Below are 20,640 nucleotides of genomic sequence, written 5' to 3'. Positions count from 1 at the left end.
TTTTTTCCCGACATTTTATCATAAGTGGCACAGGTCCTAGATATGAAATAAATAAATAAATTTCTTAGACTGCATCATCACTTACTACCAGCTGAGATCGCAGTCAAGTGTTAACTTGTCATCGATAAAATAAAATAAAAACATTCGCTAGGGACTCTGCTGCATGAACAAATAAGCTGGTGGCACTGTATCATCATCATCATCAGCCTGTGGAAGGGGGGGCCTTCAGCCGCAGCAGTGGGATTGGTCCAACAGCCTTCCACTGTGGGACCAATGTAATGCGCGTACGTCACTGCCGCGCAGCGCGGCTGGAGAGAATATCGTGCGGGGCGCTGACGCGACGCGCAGTTCCGCTGCAGTGCAGTTCGAGTGCGTGGGCACCTTAAAGCGGCTGGCGGGAAGTGGCTGGATGAGGAAGGCTAAGAAATTGTTCTCAGCCTTCCCATCCAGCCACTTCCCGCCAGCCGCTTTTATATCGTCGGTCCATCGTGCTGGAGAGCGTCCCACACTACGCTTGCTTATACGCGGTCTCACTCAAGGACTTTCCGGCTCCAACTGTGCTGGTACCACTGTACCGATGGTATTGTATGAGAGTGAACTAGGTCTACTTCATTGCTACCTGCGTTAAATGTACTAACTTTTGTTGGAAGTTCCCTAACTGACGTGAACTAGTATAGTGCCGCAAAGATTTGGCCCATGTTGTCAGTTTTGCACAACTTTCTCCATTGACGTCAGCGTTAGGAACAGATGCAGACTGGATGGCGCCGCCAGAGCATCGATTCGGCTCCATTCAATGCCAGGCCCCCGACTCCCGACCCCCAACCCCTCCAACCATCGCTACCGACTACTCCAGTACGATGTTGTATATACTTCTTACTAGCTGATATATTTATTACTAGCTGATGCCCGCGACTTTGTTCGCGTGGATTTAGATTTAAAAAATCCCGTGAGAATTGTTTGATTTTCCGGGATAAGAATTAACATAATGTCAAGCTGTATGTAGAGCGTCGATAGCTCAACGGTTGAAGAGCGGACTGAACTCTGAAAGGTCGGCGGTTCAAACCCCACCCATTGCACTATTGTCGTACCCACTCCTGGCACAGGTTTTACGCTTAATAGGAGGGGAAAGGGGAATATTAGTCATAATTAGCATGGTTAATATTCTTTTTTTTTTTTTAAACAAGTCGACCCGTTGCTCTGTTGAGTCCTGAATGTGGAAGTACAAACCGACAAACCAATAAACCAACGCACTTTCGCATTATAAATAGATTATTATAGATATGATACAGGTTCGTTCCATACCACAGGAGTACCAAACGGGGTTCTATTAATGTCACTTTGCTGTGTGTTTGTTTGTCTGTCTGCATGTCACGAATCACTAATTCGTAGACGAAACGCACTGACGAATTTTGTCATTCGGCTAAGAACTTTGACCCAAAACCGAATATTGAATTGAATATTTGCACACTGTCGGTGACAGTCGATTGTGTAGGGACTATACTGATTCATTGTAAACTTGTTATGTACCCACAATCTGGTAAATAAAATATTTATTATTATTATTATTATAAAATTCAATTATTTTTTTAGGGGCTCTCATAGCCGCGATAGCCTAGTGAACTCTCATTCGGGAGATTGGAAGTTCGATACCGGGTACGCACCTCTAATTTTTTTGGGTTCCGCACCTAGTACCTATCCGAAGAGTGTGCTAACAGCCGTACTACCAAGCCTCCGTTGTCCGTCAGTCCGTCTATCTGTCAGCAGGTTGTATCTCGTTAACCGTAAGAGGTAGAGAGTTAACATAACTAGGCAGAACTGCTCAACCGTAAGGATTAAAGGATTGGTACTTATACCTAATTGGACTACTTTTGGAAAATCTGTGCAAACATAGAAAAAAACATCAGCCGTTTTTGTAAGTCGGTGGAAAACATTCTCGGTCCTAAAGCCTATTTTTAACGAACACCATAAACAGCGAGTTGTTGTGATGGCGTCTTAGGTATTCTTATCTTGACCATACATCATTCTTACGTTGACTGATTCTCTAATGGCGCATCCACACATGCCGCCGGCTTATGCCGCCGGGTTTGCCGCCGACTTTCAGACCGCCTTGCCGCTGACTTTGCCGCCGGCTTTACCGGCGGCCTGCCTGGCGGGTTATTTAAATGAATACGACAACACTACCACTCCGTATCGAAGCCGCAAGCAAACTGCCGCCGGCACCAAAAGCCGCGCGTGCCGCAGGTAAAAGATGCATGAGCCGGCGGCATGGCCGGCGGCCTGGCCGCCGGCCATGCCGCCGGCCGTGCCGCCGGGCATGTGTGGATGCGCCATGATACACGCACGTGTTTGCAAAAACACTTGCACGCCGGGGGAGTCTCTTGCGGTAAGGGTTCATTCACATTAATACAGAGTCGAAGCGAATTAAAATTTTGACGTCGCGGTGCGCTTCGAGTCTGTCAATTTGATCCAACCCTAATGCAGTGGTTCGACCCCGTCTAGCGAGAACGAGTTGAATTAAAACTAATAATTATAAACGAGTTGGCGAGCAACGAGAAGCGAGTGTGTAGTTGGGATACGTATGTGTTACTGGGTTCGCTTGGAGAGTTGTTTGTGCGATGTTTTGAAAAACTTTGAATGCCGTTTATATTTTCCATAAAATCGGCGACAGGCTTCTCTTTAATAGCTTTTGCCTCACTGATCGCTCAAAAAATAACACCATGTATAGCGAAAACTGTATCGAATCCATTGAATCGCGCCGCAGGTAGAATGATAATATATAATTAATATGCATTCTATTTCCCAAGTGGTCAAAACAATTGAAAGCACGTACTTCTGTAAGTTGTACTAGCAGTATGTACCAGACACTGATCTCTACTAATATAAATACACTGGACCTGCTTCTGACGATCTGTTTTAAAGCAACTTGATTGTCTCTATTTCGGCGCTGACAGCTGCAGTGACATCTGTCAACAGAGTGTCAACATGAAGACCTAAAGACTCAAAGTGTCAGTTTAATTCCCGGTATGCTTGGTGGGGCGCTTCTAAATTCAAATCGGCACAAAAAATATCTGTCATTTTGTATGGCTCTTCGAATGTACTTGTATAATATATATAATTTCCATTTCAGTAGCACGTATAACAAGTGGACATTGTTTGCTAAATAGAATAAACTAGGAACCCTAAAAACGGACAAGAGCGCGCGAGTCGAACTCATATGAATTCATCAATAGATAGAATGATTCAAGAGGAAGGTTTATATTTCATACATAATATAAGTACAAAGCAGTTAATACTGTATTGTGTTAATTATAGTGAAATTTGACGATAATAATAGTTTTATTGTTCAAGATGTATGTCGGAAGAAATCAAGCTGACTGACTGGAGGCTTTCATCAAAAATGCTGTCTTATTCTTTTGAATTAGAACAAATTAACCACTTTGACATAAATATCTACATATATATGAAATAAGCATCTAATTGCATTGCCTCCGTGCGAAGCCGGGGCGGGACGCTAGTCGAAGCTAAATATAATGAAATGACATAATGGAAACCGCGTCTTGAGTCTCGGGTGACAATGACTGGAAACAGATCCGTCGTCTGAGACTTGACACGCAATTTTATAAACAAACGGAAATCACCACACTTATGTATATAATATGTACGTATTTAATTACACAATCATCACTCATCTTCATGTTTCATGGAAAAAATAATCAAGAAAACTAATAAAAAACCGGCCAAGTGCGAGTCAGACTCGTGCACCGAGGGTTACATTGGTACTTGGGTAGTTTTTTCGACATTTTGCACGATAAATCAAAAATTATTACCTATACATAAAACTATTATTATGCGTAAAGCGTCATGATACCCCACTAATTGGTATAGTTATCTTATTTTGAAAATTGAAACATATTTTAATTTAAAGCCTTAAGCGCTTTGTTTACCTTAAAAATTTAAGGTAAACAAAGCGACCGGAATACCCAGTATACGCCAGCGGCGCTCTTGCGGATCTTGCGCCTAGCGACTGGGTCACGGGAACACCGAAGCAATCAACCGCGACCCGGCCAGCGACATCCTCCACCGGGGACCCACTCGCGAGGTCCCCTACCTGCACGTCTGAGGCACACCAAAGAAGTACGCCTCCCGAGTCCCGACCCGGGGACTCAACGTGCGACAGTAGACCAACCGCCCGGAGCCCACGCCAGGGCGGTAGGCGGCGATCCCACCGACGCGCGACGTCGCCTGCGTTTCAGCCTTCACTTTCATCCACTGTGCCCTCTGCTAGTCATAGGGGCACGCGGAGAAACCTCCCCCTCGATCAGGTCACTAGCCATAGCCAACAATATCAGTGTTGTTAATGCCCAATGGAAAATCCCCGACAGGCTTCCACGCGCAAAGTGTAGTGACCGAATATACAAACATTGTCAACACATAACGCATAGCAGTCGTTAATCATTCGGTTTATGGAGTGCCATAAATGGCTACGTCGCGTCGTAACCCAAGCTTTTATGCATAGCTCCAACTACCGCCAAGCGATTTAGCGTTCCGGTACGATGTCGCGTGGAAACCAATGGTTGATTCAGAAAAAGCTGCATCATTCAGTATAAAATGCTCGAAGCACTTTAACAAATCCAATACGGATAACCACGCTGTGTTGTGAAAATGTGAACACTGAAAGCGCAATTCGATAGAGTTCCAATTCAAACTATTTAAGATTTAAGAAAAAAATATATCTGCAACAGGTTGAAATGGCAATCAGCTACATAGGCCAGTCATTAAAGCCAAAACCCGAAAGTAATTAGTAACTTGATAAAATTTTAGGGGGTTTTTAAAGAAGGTAAAATAACTTACCGTGTGATTTTGCAGCGTTGTGGGGTGTACGGAAAGGATTGAAAAGGGGTGAAAAGGGTTTTTTGTTAATAACATTGCCAAAAAAAATTAGTAACACGCTGCAAATATTATAATAAGGTTGTTCTTACCGTTTTGTAACGTTTCTTAAATTTGCAGCGTTTTGCAACATACGGAACATTGTTTATTATTAAAAAACAATGAAATTTGTTAATAACAGGGGTAAAAAATAAAACCGACTTCAAAACCACAAACACTAAAAAGTAAAAAATAACTTTTGTTTAGCTACACTTGTAATGTGCCTAGGTATGAAGTCGAGCGAGCATATTGAAACAAAATTAGAAATCCAAGAGTGAAGCTCGCCCGACTTCATACCTAGGCACATTACAAGTGTAGCTAGACAAAAGTTATTTTTTACTTTTTAGTGTTTGTGGTTTTGAAGTCGGTTTTATTTTTCTTTTGAAAAATTTTTATTTCACAATTTTTAGTGGCCCCACTGTACTATAATATGCTATGCCCAGTTAAAACCCTACTGTTAACTAAGCTATTACACTGATCGCGAGCAATTTGCTCCTATCCATTGAGGAGTTCTGTTCTCCATCTCCAAAGATATTCATCAGATCTTCACCAAATTTATATGGGACCACCTGCACAGTATACCCTTTCAAACAAAAAAAAATTTTTCCAAATCGGTCCAGGGGTCTTTGAGTAATCGGGGAACATACATAAAAAAAAAAAAAAAAAGATTCCGACGAATTGAGAACCTCCTCCTTTTTTGGAAGTCGGTTAAAAAGTAGTAACACGCTGTAAATTTATAATTAAGTTGTTTTTACCGTTTTGTAACGTATATTAAATTTGTTGTTGTTGTTCTTGTTAACAATGTTCCGTATCTTGAAAAACGCTGCAAATTTAATAAACGTTTGAAAACGGTAAGAACAACGTCATTATAAATTTACACCGAGTTACTAATTTTTTTTACCCCTGTTATTAACAAATTTCATTGTTTTTAATAAGAAACAATGTTCCGTATGTGGCAAAACGCTGCAAAAATACACGTTACAAAACGGTAAAAACAACCTCATTATAAATTTGCAGCGTGTTACTATTTTTTTTACCCTTGTTAATAACAAATTTCATTGTTTTTTAATAATAAACAATGTTCCGTATGTTGCAAAACGCTGCAAATTTAATAAACGTTACAAAACGGTAAGAACAACCTTATTATAAATTTGCAGCGTGTTACTAATTTTTTTGGCAATGTTATTAACAAAAAACCCTTTTCAACCCTTTTCAACCCTTTCCGTACACCCCACAACGCTGCAAAATCACACGGTAAGTAACTTTACCTTCTTTAAAAACCCCCTAAAATTTTATCAAGTTACTAATTACTTTCGGGTTTTGGCTTTAATGACTGGCCTATACATATAGCTATAGGTACAAGATATTCAGGAAGAAAGATCATTCCAAATTCAAACTTATCATCGTTACTTTTCTGGACAGTTTTGATAACAAACATTATTCCAAATTCAAACCTATCATAAGAAATGAAACATACTTCTTTTCTGGACAGTTGTTATACTGTCCAGGGAGTCACGAAATGTACGTATGTGCAAAATAAGAAATGTGTATGTATGTGCAAAATACGTGCATATTTCATATCATTCTTTAGAAAAACACTTTGCTTTCGGCAATAGCTACGTGTGAGCGGCAGTAAATCCAGAAATACCATCACACGAAACATCATTAATCACGATATGGCACGTATGAACGACGTTTGATTGAGCCACTGTTATCAGTTTATCGCACTATAGGGACTGAGCATAAAGAGATAGTCAGAGGCCTTTGATGGTTAATGACGACAACGACGACCCTTCAACATAGGGCTCTAAGAAGGTACATAGTCCTACTAACCGCACGATGCTCTGTCTATAACGGCTTCGTCGATCCTCTGTCTGTATGCAATGCTACGATTTTGTTGAAAAACCGACCAAATGCGAGTCAGACTCGCGCACCGAGGGTTCCGTATTCGGGTATTTTTTTCGACATTTTGCACGATAATTCAATTTTCTGTTTTAAAATGTATAGGCAAATCCCTTTCATAGGATACCCCACTTGGTGTAGTTATCCTACTTTGAAAATTTAAACACATTGTTAATGATGTAACCACGAATTCACGGTTTTCAGATTTATTCCTTTACTTGTGCTATAAGACCTACCTACCTGCCAAATTTCATGATTCTAGGTCAATGGGAAGTACCCTATAGGTTTTCTTTACAGACGCGATGGATGGACAGACAGACAACAAAGAGATAGGGTTCCGTTTTTCCTTTTGAGGTACGGGACCCTAAAAATAAAAAAGTGCGTATTTCTTGTACGATGTTACCTACCTACGGAAACCTTCGAGTGCGAGTAGGTACGACTCGTACTAGACCAGTTTTTGTATAGATACGTATATAAAAGCAAAAGCTGACTGACTGATCTATCAACGCACAGCTCAAACTACTGTGCGGATCGGGCTGTTTGTCGTGCAGATTTATATTATGTCGTAGACATCCGCTAAGAAAGGATTTTTAGCAGTCCGCGCGGGTAAAGTCTCGGCATAAAAGTATGCTTCTGAAAAAAGCATACTAAACACCGAAGATTATGTAAATGACAAAAAAGCATGGATTTCAGTCAGTCAGTCAATTAAGAGGGGTCTCTCCGTCACTCCCTCCATACAAACGTAGTTCCAATTTCATTTGAATATTAAGCAACCGAAGTCCATGAAATTTTGCCATAGACATATTCTAGAAACTTAGTTGCTTAATATTCAAATGAAATTGGAACTACGATTGTATGGAGTAAGTGACGGAGAGAGCCCTGTTAAGTACTGAATATACTTAATATTTTAGAGATGATGACTAAGGCCCGGCTCACACAAACAAAATTAAATGATAAGCCACCTTCGTCCTAAGATCGTTTTATCATTCAATCAATGTTGCGAATTATTGCGTAAGCGGTTAGATTTTTTTATTGCGCCGTTGTTCAAGGAATAAGCTGTTTTTAGGGTTCCGTATCTCCAAAGAAATAAAAACCAATATAGGATTACTTCGTTGTCTGTCAAGACCCGTCAAGATCTAGAATCATGAAAGACAGGTAGCGATATCTTACAGCACAAGTAAAAGGAGAAACCCGAAAACAGTGATTGTTAATGGTTAGGTGGATCACAAAAAAAATAAAAAAGTGTTGTTTCTTGTACAATGTTACCTATCTACGGAACCCTTCGTGTGTGAATTCGACTCACACTAGACCAGTTTTTTTTAAATAGACCCAGTTCTATATCAAGTTAAATTCTTCGAATAGGTACTTAAGTTAAAAATTGTTCTATACTTTTTATTTTATTCTTCCTTTTAGGTAAAAAAAAAATATTGTGTGAACGTTCTGGTTTAGATACTTTTTGGCTCCGCAGTTTTCCAGAATTTTCCATGAGAATCCTACTCTACTAAACTCTACTTTTGCTGAACTTTTAAACAGTAAGTTTGGACTAGACTTTTCGAAAAACGCATACCTACTTACACTAGAACAAAACTTTAAGAACGAAGGAAAACATCGCGAGCAAAACTGCATGCCTTATAGTTCTGCCTGCCTATGCCTTCAAAATGTATTAAAATATATTAAAAATACACCTATCATAAGCGTCACTAAGAAAAGCAGGTACATATTATTTGAATAATTTCAACAAATTATTGGAATGTCTTCCCAAAACCTACGAGAAGAACACAGATTCAATGTGTAGAGGTTTTCCGAGAGTTTTAATCTAAAAAAACTAATGGTAAAATAAATTATTTAATTAGAGAAAGGTTGCTGTCGAAACATCTAATTATCTAGTTCCACGATCAATATTCAATAATCGCTCCGAATCTCGGAAGGAGACTAAAATAAAGATTGCGGCCGGGCACTTAGGTTCTATTGGGATTTGGGTAATATTATCAGGTGCTCAGTTATTTTTATGATATCACTAGATTTGTTTAGTGAAATAGTCTAATGAGTTGTCGTTTTAACATTTCCCTAAACATCATTGATGTCGTAACCACCCCCTGTAACTCTATGGAAAACATTGTGATTGTGATGTGACGTGTGGTAATTTGTGGCAGATTCAGTATCACGCTTTTAAATTGGAAACGTACAGTCGGGTGACTCAGAGCCCTGAAACTTCAAAACAATTCAGGTTGAAACTTAGAGATTGCCAATTGAGGTGATGACGTCAGCGCGTCCTTGTGCTCCTCGACGTCGGCTCCGAGATGTCGTCACTGCTTCGGCGCCGGCCCTCGGCTCTCCTCGGCTTCCTCGGCGAAACGAAAAGTAGAAAACTATTCGAACCGCGTCACTCGAACGCCCCACCATACGAACTCCATTGCCGACCAGGCCCGTGACACCTTTAGTTCTTTCTTAGCCGCAAAGCGCTAGTATCGCAACAAGCTGCAGCCATATTCTTTTTTCTAGTCGATGGCCATATACATAGACTCTGTGGCATACTATTCTCTCGTTAGAGAGTAGTATGTACCTTGCTCTGTGGTATATATACTGGGAAGCCATATTGTTTATTGTTGTTGTCTCCAAAGGTTAATAAATTATGGGAATTGTGGTGATCCCAATTAATTCCTGTAAATATAGGACTCAGTGCTTTGCCGAAGGCTCAATTGTTGAACAGACACGTATGCCAGAAGCACTTCGATAGACATCAGTTCGACAGTATGGGGTGGTATGGGTACCCGACGTACGCATGGTTATCTCTACTTGTTTACTGAAAAGGAAAATACTTCACGGAATTCGTGAGCTCATTAGGTAAGTTGATTTCATGTTAAAGATGTATTAAGCACTAGGTATTCCCTAACATAGTTTTTACTTTGTGCTTTCATACCATATTTCATGTGAATAAACTGTGTAAAATTCTTTTTTCAGCTGAACATGATTTCAGTGATCACAATTTTATTATGCTTTACAACCAACTTCAGATCAACAGAGTTCAACATTCAGAAGATTCAACAGTATCCACTCAAAGTACAATAATAATAATTAGTGGTGAGTTAGTACAAAATTATCTGTCCTGTGTCTAGTAACTATTTTATTTATTCTTTGCTAACATTGCCTTAATTATTATGGCTAAAGTCTTATATGCAATACAAATATTGATGTGATGGTCTCCACGGAACCACTACTTTAACACTACTGATGTCCATACAGTAGATTTTATCCATACTTCCATACTAATATTATAAATGCGAAAGTGTGTCTGTCTGTCTGTCTGCTACCTTTTCATAGCCCAACAGTTTAACCTATATTGACGTAATTTGGTACAGAGTTAGCCTATATTCTGGGGATCAACATAGGCTACGTTTTATCCCAGAAAATCAAAGAGTTCCCACGGGATTCCATAAAACCCATCATCCTCTTAGCCGATTTGTATGAGATTTGGTACTGAGGTAGCTTGCATCTAGTAATTGACATAGGCAACTTTTTATCCCTAAAAATCAAACACTTCCCACTGGATCTTTAAAAATCCTCCTAGTCCTCTAGTTTTAGTTTAGTTTATAGCTGTATTTTTTAATCAATCGGTTATATTATTATTAGACCAATTTTAATATGTAGGTACCAACTATCAGTCGTCTCATTAAGAATCCATGTAGTTTTTCATACATAATTTCTTGTTTATATAATTTAATTTTTCATTAATAAAATAATATTATTCCTTTACAGCCAATTTGACAACCAAGTGCAGGTATTTTATTAAAAGAATAAAAGAAATGTTTATCAAAGAAAACAAGAAGCAAAGGCTATTTTCAGAAGGATCCTCAAAGATGACTTTTGGTAAATATATAAAGTGTATAGATTAAGAAGCAAGAAATATAAAACTGAATTTGATAAGTTGTTTTATTTTACACCTAAATATATGCAAAAAAAATAAAATTATAGAGGTACCCCGTTTCAACGTTGTCATGGGACATCACTATGCTATCGATATCGACATCGACACAAGGTCGGATTGTGTCCCAACACTTTTTGCGACACTAGCGCTATGCGGCTACAACGGAACTAACCGTTAACTTTTGCACTGTCCTATCTGTCTTTAGACTGTATATAGTGATCTGTGTTGCCGACTTGACCGCAAGAGTAGGAACACGTACGCGCGGCCGAACGAACTTTTCCTCGCGAAAAAAACTTGTGTTACACTCAGCGGCCAAAAAAAAAACCAAGACGGCCAACGAAAAATTATTACTCGTTCTTTTTTACATTCAGCGCGCCATTTGACGTCGCGACACGGTTTCAGTACAGAATTTCAGTAATAAGAAAATTTTGAAGAAAATCGTTTTTTTTTTCAATACAATTTGTGGCTTAATTTCTCTGGACGTGGACCGGGAACGAACCGACGATGTCGTCGAAAAAGCAACTCCACAACCAAGCGGCTATACCGTTAGCGCCGGCGGTTTTTAAGGTAAGTCTCTAATAGTTTACGACTTAGGTATTTATTTATGCGAATTGATTTTACCTATAATTATGTATACTTATTTTCCGTGAAGATTTTCCTTAACTGAATTTCAGAGTGCTGTGCGATTAACTTATTTATGTACAACGTTGGAATTTTCATATCGAAAATTAATCTTTTACAATAATACCTAATATTTATTTATTTCGATCGCCAAATAAAATTTAGCAGACGAATTTTGAGATTTTAACAGATTTCAAATATAAAAACTGTAAAAAAGTCAATTTATTAAAAACTCGGCTCTTAGGTAATTTTATTGTTAAAGTGAAACAAACTTACATAAAAATGTATGATTATATTCACGGAGTTACGATAAACGAATATAAACTACCGGTTAAGATAATAGGCACGTAACGTATGAGGGTATGAGTTAACGTTAGGTATTTTTTGTAGAAACAATCGTAGATATTTTATTGAATGAAACTTTTTTAAACAAAATGAAATGAATTTATTTATTTCATGTAGGCACGTGCCATTTGTGATGAAATGTCAAGACTACCTCCGGTTCAGCTCCCTCCGGAGCAGCTTCTACGGAGAAGAGCCGGCAAGAAACTCGGCAGTTACTCTCTTTATAAATAATACAAAATTTGAAAAACCCCTGACGCAAAAACCTCTTTAAGAAAACTAGAAAAGAGCTGATAACTTTCAAACGGCTGAACCGATTTTCTTCGATTATAGCTAAGAACACTCTCGATCAAGCCGCCTTTCAAACGAAAAAATCTAAATTAAAATCGGTTCATTCGTTTAGGAGCTACGATGACACAGACTGATACACACGTCAAACTTATAACACCCCTCTTTTTGGGTCGGGGGTTAAAAAAACCAAAATGTTAGGTGCATGTAAATATGCTATTACTAAATGCAAGAATTTTTTGAAAAAATAAGGTTGCTGAGCGATTTATTTCTACTTTTATTTTAATTTATAGAGAAACGCTGCGCTATATTTTTCTACAAAATTGCGTGTACAATAAATTGATATAAAATGAGCATTTCCCTGTCCTATTTTCTTCAGAAAATTAATAGTTTGTTAACAATTAAACTCTCAGATAGTAAAATCAACCCGTATAATGCAATGTAAATCGGTCGGAGCGCAAACAGCAACTGAAGCTTGTCGTTCCACGCCACGTCCTCGCCCCAGCGCCATCTTTTTCGTCTCGATGGAGGGGGCTCTGACGTCACGACCACAGCATAACCACCAACACCAAGCAACACCGAACGTGAGAACGAGGTGTTGCCAACACGGCCATGCTGCATGGTGCCCGCCCCGGGCACCCCACGAGTCGGGATAAAATTACTGCAAAATAAACAACCGTTAACACCTGATTCACATTACCTACTTGTAGGGATCCTTCCTAACTTCCTAAGGAATATTGCCCATTCATTGTCACTTATCACTTCACAATCATACGACAGCTCGCAACTTAACAAGACACCTCCACTATGTACTCGTAAGATCCAGGAATATTGTCCATTCGTTATCACTCATCACAACAACAGCTTTCAATTTAAAGAACAAAACAACCGCATCTAAAGGGACTTTGCCACACTTAGGGGACCAGATTTGTCGTAGTTGAAAACCAACTGCACTTAAAGAGCGTTTCGCTCACTTAAATGCAGCAAGTTGGTCAAGACCACTTGAAGATCACTTGCACTTAAAGAACATTTCGCTCACTTAAGTGTACCAAGTTCACCTTCAAGTTCCAAGCATCATAGAAGACCACTTGAAGACCACTTGCACTTAAAGAGCATTTCGCTCACTTAAGCGTACCAAGTTCGCCATCAAGTTCTAAGCATTATAGAAGACCACTTGAAGACTACTTGCACTTAAAGAGCATTTCACTCACTTAAGCGTACCAAGTTCGCCATCAAGGTCAAGCATCGTAGAAGATCACTTGAAGACCACTTGCACTTAAAGAGCATTTCACTCACTTAAGCGTACCAAGTTCGCCTTCAAGTTTAAGCATCGTATTCCAATGTGATATTTTATATTCTTGGTACAATATTCCCAATTATCTTTCGAATATTTTATCAAAGTTCAAGCTTCGTATCCCAGTGTGATATCTTATATCCATGGTGCAATATTCCAACTAATTAATCTTCCAAAATTTTATCACGGCTCGCTGTATCAATTATGTTGCTATACATACTTAATTTTAAATAGATTACTCAACATAATACACAAGGTAGCCTTGCCAACACGGTTTTTAATACTCCATGAATATTCTTTAAAGAAGCAATGCATTAGCACTCACGATTAAAATCAGATCATACCTCTTTACTAAATCTCAAAATTCTTTACTAAATTCTGAACACATACTCAATGCCATAGCATCGTGCACCCACACAGTGCTCCGACACTATTCATCCACGTATGCAATCACCACATTATCTTTATCTACCGCGCATCCACGCAAGGGATCACCGGTGCCTAGTTCACCATAATACAAGGTATTTGATCTCATAAGAATCATATTTGATCTCATCCATTTTATTTTAACTATCAATGCTTTATTATTATAAACGGATCATTTGATTGTAAAGCTGGTGCTATCAAAGTTAACTTTAAATAATTATTATCATACTAAAACTATCACTTTTTAAACTAATCAATATCTTAACTGCAGTTATATTAATGATTTCACTAGTTCACTGCATTATTAATTACGAGGGTTGGTCACCAAATATAATCTTATAACCCACAAACTATTTTAATTCATGAATTACTCTAGTATCAAACAATAATAATAATTGGTATTTCATATTCCATATATGCAAATATTAATTACGCTATCTCAAATAATTATTAGGCTAATTAAAAATGATAAACAGAGAGTCATGGATTATGAGCGACACCGATGCATGCCACTGCCAAAACCAAGACTTTCTTTTTAACTCATTCATCTGTCCATTCACGCAGGGAATTCATCTACTGCCACTGTATGCTATCTAATATTTCTATTCGCACAATATACTCTTACTGTCACTCTTTATTATTTTCGGCCTGTCCTGATTATAGCACAGAATTGCAGCTGAGAGCATAAAAATGTTGCATTTGTCTACCCTCTTATTGTAATCTTTTAAATGAGAATTTCTCAAGTTAATAATACCCACTTAGCTATCCGGACAAGAATATTTCTTTGTTCAACGCAAATGTGAAGCTTTTACCCAAATTTGTAATGTTAGGTATTAACTACCAACATAAATCATAGTTATTTTTTTTAAATATTATTCTAATTTGCATTATTAATGATATACTATGACTTTACAAACTAAATAAAGCTTCATTATCATATTATACACACCACAATCCGTAATTATTATTTGTTTTTGAAGCAGGTACCCAACAAATGCAACAAAACTTTTGAATTGAACAGACTACAGGCAATAGTTCTAACTCTGAAGAGAAATATTACTTTCATCGTTACTAGTCTGTCTGTGTCTATTTTATTAAAATATAATGTACAATCCTTTTACCTTCGTTCTAGTTCAATCTAATCGACTTGTACATGTATACAAAACGGTTCCTGTTTGGATGGACAAAAAATAGCTAAAATGCTTTCAGAGGTCAATGTGTATACGAGTCTACTACTATTACATTACTTTTCTCGGGGAGAAACCAAATCGGATCACTCTGTTACATTCCGTCCAAGCAAGTTACTACTCCCTAGTACCCAATAGGTACATACCTATAACGTAAAAATAAATTCGCTTAACGCAATTGAATCAAAAGGAATGTTAACACATTTTGTTTTTTATTACCTTTTGTAATTCTGCTAAAAACCCTTGTATCAACAAAAAATTCAGCTTTATCTTTAAATAGAAACCTTACGTAAAATTATTCATCTTGTATGCCAAAAGTACGCCCTAATATTATAACGATCTAGTCAAACATCATATTGTAATGCATGGTAAATTATTTTGACGATTCAAAAGCATTTGTAAAAGTTTACTTGAATTATTATATCATATTCTATTCTAGTCTAGTCTATTCTATTCTATTGTATATTGAATAGTATATCGAAAAGGGGATGCCTATGTCGATGAGCACGCAGAATATAAAAAAAATAAAACTAAAACTTCATATGTAAATAATCTTTACTGTAATAATTTAAAGTTATTATCTATCTAATTAATTATTTACTTAGGTGGCACTAAGGTAAACCTGTACAGTACTTATTTAAAACTGCAACAAAGGCTCTTTTTTAAATATTTACTGATTTAAATAACCTGTATAGCAATAATAATAGATGAAACAAAAGAAACAATATTTAAACAAAACTAAAAAAATGGCTAATCCAAAAATGTTACTACAGTGTGCATGAACTATTGAATGAATATACCTCAATAATATGATAATACGATATAAGAAGTTAAAGTCTGATTAGTTATAATAGGACATAATTTGAAAACTCCCATAATCTTTATTTATATGTGACCTTTTTATTTTATTTTTATTTAATGACCATATAATTAATTCATAATTTTTGCTATTCATATTTCATATTTCATAAGAATTGTAATATTACCTTTGATTATTTACATATGTTTTACTTTGCAACGCCCCAACGGGGCTTCATGTTGTAATATTATGATATTTTTTTTTATTTATGATGTAAGACATGAATGCAAATAAAGAACGAATAAAGAATTACCTCTATAAAGATACGAAAATTCTAAATATAAGTCACTCGTACGCGCTTCAAACTTGTATTCCTATCAGGAAAATAATAACAGGATATATACACTCCCAATTAAGCTTTAAAAGAAGAACAATTACGAAAACTTCCCTAAAAACTAGTATTATAAACGTATGGATGTTATTACTTACCCACACAATTATTCAATGTAGATAATATGAAGTACTAAAATGGATACTTGATTTCATGTACGTAAGTACCTACCATTTTAAATGTAAATAGCTGTAATTCCTGATATCTAAAAGACTGTTATGCTCTTTATTGATAAATAAATGTTTTTAAACTGAAATCCCTTTACTAACGATTTTGATATGCGCGGACAACTACTTCCGGTATTTATAAACGCCTCGTGACATGTATCAAAAATATACACTTTTTAACCCCATATATTATGTAACATTTACTTACAATTAATATAATAACTTATTATTATAATATTAATATTGACATTTAATTAAGAGACATGTTACCATAGAAATTAATTCACTTTTTGGTCTCATCAGGATTATTTGTACGGATTATTCCTGATGAGTATTAAATATTTGCATGCTTATGAAGCAGAATATGAAGGTCGCTACTTAGTTATAATTTTGAACTCAACAACTGATATTCAGCAAATAAATAAATTTCATTTCATTTCAGTATACGAGTTCGGGATTGGTTATCATGATTTATATCTGAGCTAACATTTCACTTGTGAAGTTTGACTAACCTAAGACATTCTTCGATTACTTTTACCACTACCACTATAACATTTTAACTTGTTCGTCACGTATACTACCCACATGTTTAATATTTTTATTATAAAAACTTCTATGTAAATAAGTAGCTCAATCGTCACACGTTTTTAAATTATTATCTTCTAAGGACGTATATTACTGATGCTACTATAATAATTGACCCACTATAATGTTGGCGCTATCTCAGATCGCGCCAACAGATACCTACATTTTGTGATCTCAGGATTTTAATTTTATTATTATTAATAGTAGTGAAATAAAACATAACTTACTCATAATTAATGCTGTATTTCTTATACTTTACCACTTGTCTTTACAATTTGCCACTCGACAATATTCCACTTCACACCTTCTCGATTGGAGTACAAAAATACACTGACTGCGCGGGCTGGCCCGACTCTCGTTATATATAGTAATTTGGTCAGTGTTGCTGATAATAAACAGTATTTTAGCCAGTGTTGCTAACAATAGTAATTTGGTCAGTGTTGCTGATAATAAACAGTATTTTAGCCAGTGTTGCTAACAATAGTAATTTGGTCAGTGTTGCTGATAATAAACACTATTTTAGCCAGTGTTGCTAACAGTCGGCCATCCAAATTGGGTCGTCGACCTCGAGCGACAAGCAACAAAACATGGCAGATTTACGTTATTGTGTCACTAATAATTTCTAACTTTCTATAAATATGATTAATAATTTCAAATAAACAAATTCTATTTTAAGTATTTACGTAATCATGGACCATGGTTGTCCTCGAAATAAATATTGGACCAGGTTGTCCAATGTTAAATGCTAAGACCAACGTTGTTCGTATGCCACCAGGCCTCTCATTAATAATTTCAAATTAACAAATTCTATCTTAACTATAAACATAGTCACAGACCATGGTGGTCCTTAAAATAAATATTGGACCAGGGTTGTCCCTTAAAGGGTGATTCAGAAATATTTTCGTTTCTGTTTTGTCTGTAGTCTGTCATACGCAGGTAACAGAGGGTGAGGAAAGGTCTACAGATTTTTTTTTTTTACAAGGATCAGGATTTTTTTTTTTTTTTAAATACTGGGCGTCTCAATAAAATATTTTAATTTAATGTTGGTAAAAAAATGTTCTAAGTGCAAATTCAATTGGGTCCACAAGAGGGGACTGGGAAAACAATGCCGGCCAAAAAAAACCGGGTTGCATAAGAAATTCAAGAACGGGGAAATCCGTCTACTATATGTCCATCTGTCTCAGCTAATATAAGACTATAATGCGTTTGGTCCCAAAAACTCTAAATTTGAATAAATCGCAGTTCTGCCGATTATTAAAAGGTATTATTACACTTGCGTCCTAATAAAGCTGTTGCCGTACAGGAAATAAATCCCGATAACCCTGTCAACTGACTCGAATTCTACAGTAAGAGCGTAATTGAGACGACGTTAATTGGCCACCGAGGAGTCCAGGTTTAACCCTCACTGACTTTTTCTTATGAGGCTATCTGGAAAGCAAAATTTACGATCCGTTACTGCAAAGTTAATTTTGATGATTGAAATTTTAGCTCCAGATTAAGCGAATTTAAAGTTAGTGATTACCATTTAAAAATGGTTGTTTTCCATTGATAAAAAATCTAGTTCCTTCTCTTTCATTTGGTGTTACATTTATAAAATTTAACAAAACTTTAATCTTATTGTCATTTATTTCCAACACGAAAATATTTTTGAATGACCCTTTTATTTTCATTTAGGACCAGGGTTGTCCATTAACTTTGAACTATATGTATTCATTTAGGACCAGGGTTGTCCATCAACCTATAACCATATCCATTAGTTACTTAGCATTTTATGTGATTGTGAACTATCTTTTGCATGCAATTACTATCCGATTCGAATGAAATGTTTACGTTTTAATTGTTAATTCATCAACTGTTGTGATATTTATTTCAATTAGATGTTTAGCCAATTACGGGTCCCTTTCTGAGGATTCACTGGAAGACATTAAGCAGTGTTCATGTGGTCTATTGAAAATAGCTTCACTACTGTTCTGCGACATATGCAATCTATCATATATCCTAAATAACAATATGAGACTGTTCCGTTGAGGACTGTCCTACCATGACTGGTATACGATTATAATGTGCAACACTTTGAACAGTTCTACTTTTGTTTCGTCAACTTTAATACAAACGCAGTGCTTTTACAACACACCAGCGTATAACCTGGCGTATGGTACTATGCTAGAAGAAATGTGCCTAACGCATTGGTTTAGTAGTCTACGACAATCTTCGCATTATTAACTTTCTAATGACACTGATTTTAGGCTCATTGGTTGGATGGTTTCAAAGTCTGTAACGGGCATATATAGTAACACTTTTTTCTTGTGTTTAATATTATTTGGATAAGGATGTACAAACAACAAAAGTTTGCAAGGCATACCAACACGCATCCACGTGTGAATGTGTGATATTACCAACGATATAACTGTAAATTCCTTAACCCGCACATATAAGTGAAACTTATACGTAAAAGTATATAATACACATCTCACGCATTTAGCATAAGAAGTGAGCTGCCCTCAACCAATAATATAAACTTATTATAAGCGTCACTCAGAAAAGCAGGTATTATTTAAATACTATCGAATTATCGAAATGTCCTCCCAAAACCTACGTAAACACAGGTTCAATGCGAAGAGTTTATTCAAGAGTTTTAATTTTTAAAAAATTAATGGCAAAATTAATAATTTAATTAGAGCGTGATTGCTATCACAACATCTAATTATCCAGTTCACAATACAAATAGCGAAAATATGCGATATCGCTCCGAATCTCAGATGGAGACTAAACCAAAACCTTCAAAACACCCATGTTTATGAAAGTTCAATATTGTTGGCCTTCTAGTAATAGATTGTATGAGATCGAATAAGCCAAATATCGATTTTATCTAACTACCTTCATCAGATAAATTTATAATTTTGTATTATTTTGACAATTCAAAATCATTACAAAAACTATTTAAATACCGTTATATCGCACCTACTTAAGACGGAATTCCATGAAATTACGACATAATTTTGTATGCCGTGATTTTGTGTCTCTTCTACGTAAACAAGTCTCACAACTATGAAAAATCTAACGATGTTGCAAATATATTTGTTTTGTTTGGACAAAACCTACCCATTAGTGAGGTCACACGACACTTAATGATATTGGTAAGTATCATACGAGCAGTATACCCAAATTTTTAAAATATAGATTGAAAATTAAAGAGATTCTATATATTATTCTATATAATTTATTACTATTAGAAACTACTTATTTATTTCTATTATAACAGAATATGTTATGGAAGAGCGGGGTCGCCCGCCACAAGTACTAGTTTAATACCAGTTACTTACTGGGACGGTCCCAATTTCTATGTTATATTTAAAATATATGTATTTATTTAATTAACCTTAATTATATTATGAAGAAAGATTAGTTATGTTTTGCCATAAAGTAAATTTTTATATTTGTCTGCAAGGGTGAACGGTGCAACTGTATAACGGTTATACAATGGTTCCACTTTAGTGACTGTCCAGCCAGAAATATTTCACAATTATTGTTAATGAGATTAGAGATCCTCATATCTCATACTAAAAGAGAGGGGCTCTCCAGAAAAGTGATCTAGTTTGTATATATGTAGGTATGTGTATTAAAATGTACACAGTCTAACGTCACCTAATCTTGAATTAAATTATCTGTGTAATTTCTTTATTGTTCTAGTTCTAGTCTGTAAGGCGAGAGCACTGTTACCTATAACACGGGTTTATTTATTTATTTTATTTTTATTTATTTATTTAATTAAAGACTTAATAAAAAA

At 36.3% G+C, this 20,640-nt stretch overlaps 1 pseudogene; it reads left to right on the top strand.

The window, feature by feature from the left end:
• The first annotated feature begins 2,248 nt into the window (after nt 1-2,248).
• On the top strand, nt 2,249-11,263 carry LOC123879788 (annotated as a pseudogene).
• Nucleotides 11,264-20,640: the final 9,377 nt, after the last annotated feature.

Source organism: Maniola jurtina, chromosome W, assembly GCF_905333055.1.
Source record: "Maniola jurtina chromosome W, ilManJurt1.1, whole genome shotgun sequence".
NCBI lineage: Eukaryota > Metazoa > Arthropoda > Insecta > Lepidoptera > Nymphalidae > Maniola > Maniola jurtina.
Note: the sequence above shows the minus strand (reverse complement) of the source record. Positions and strands in the feature narration are given on the sequence as shown.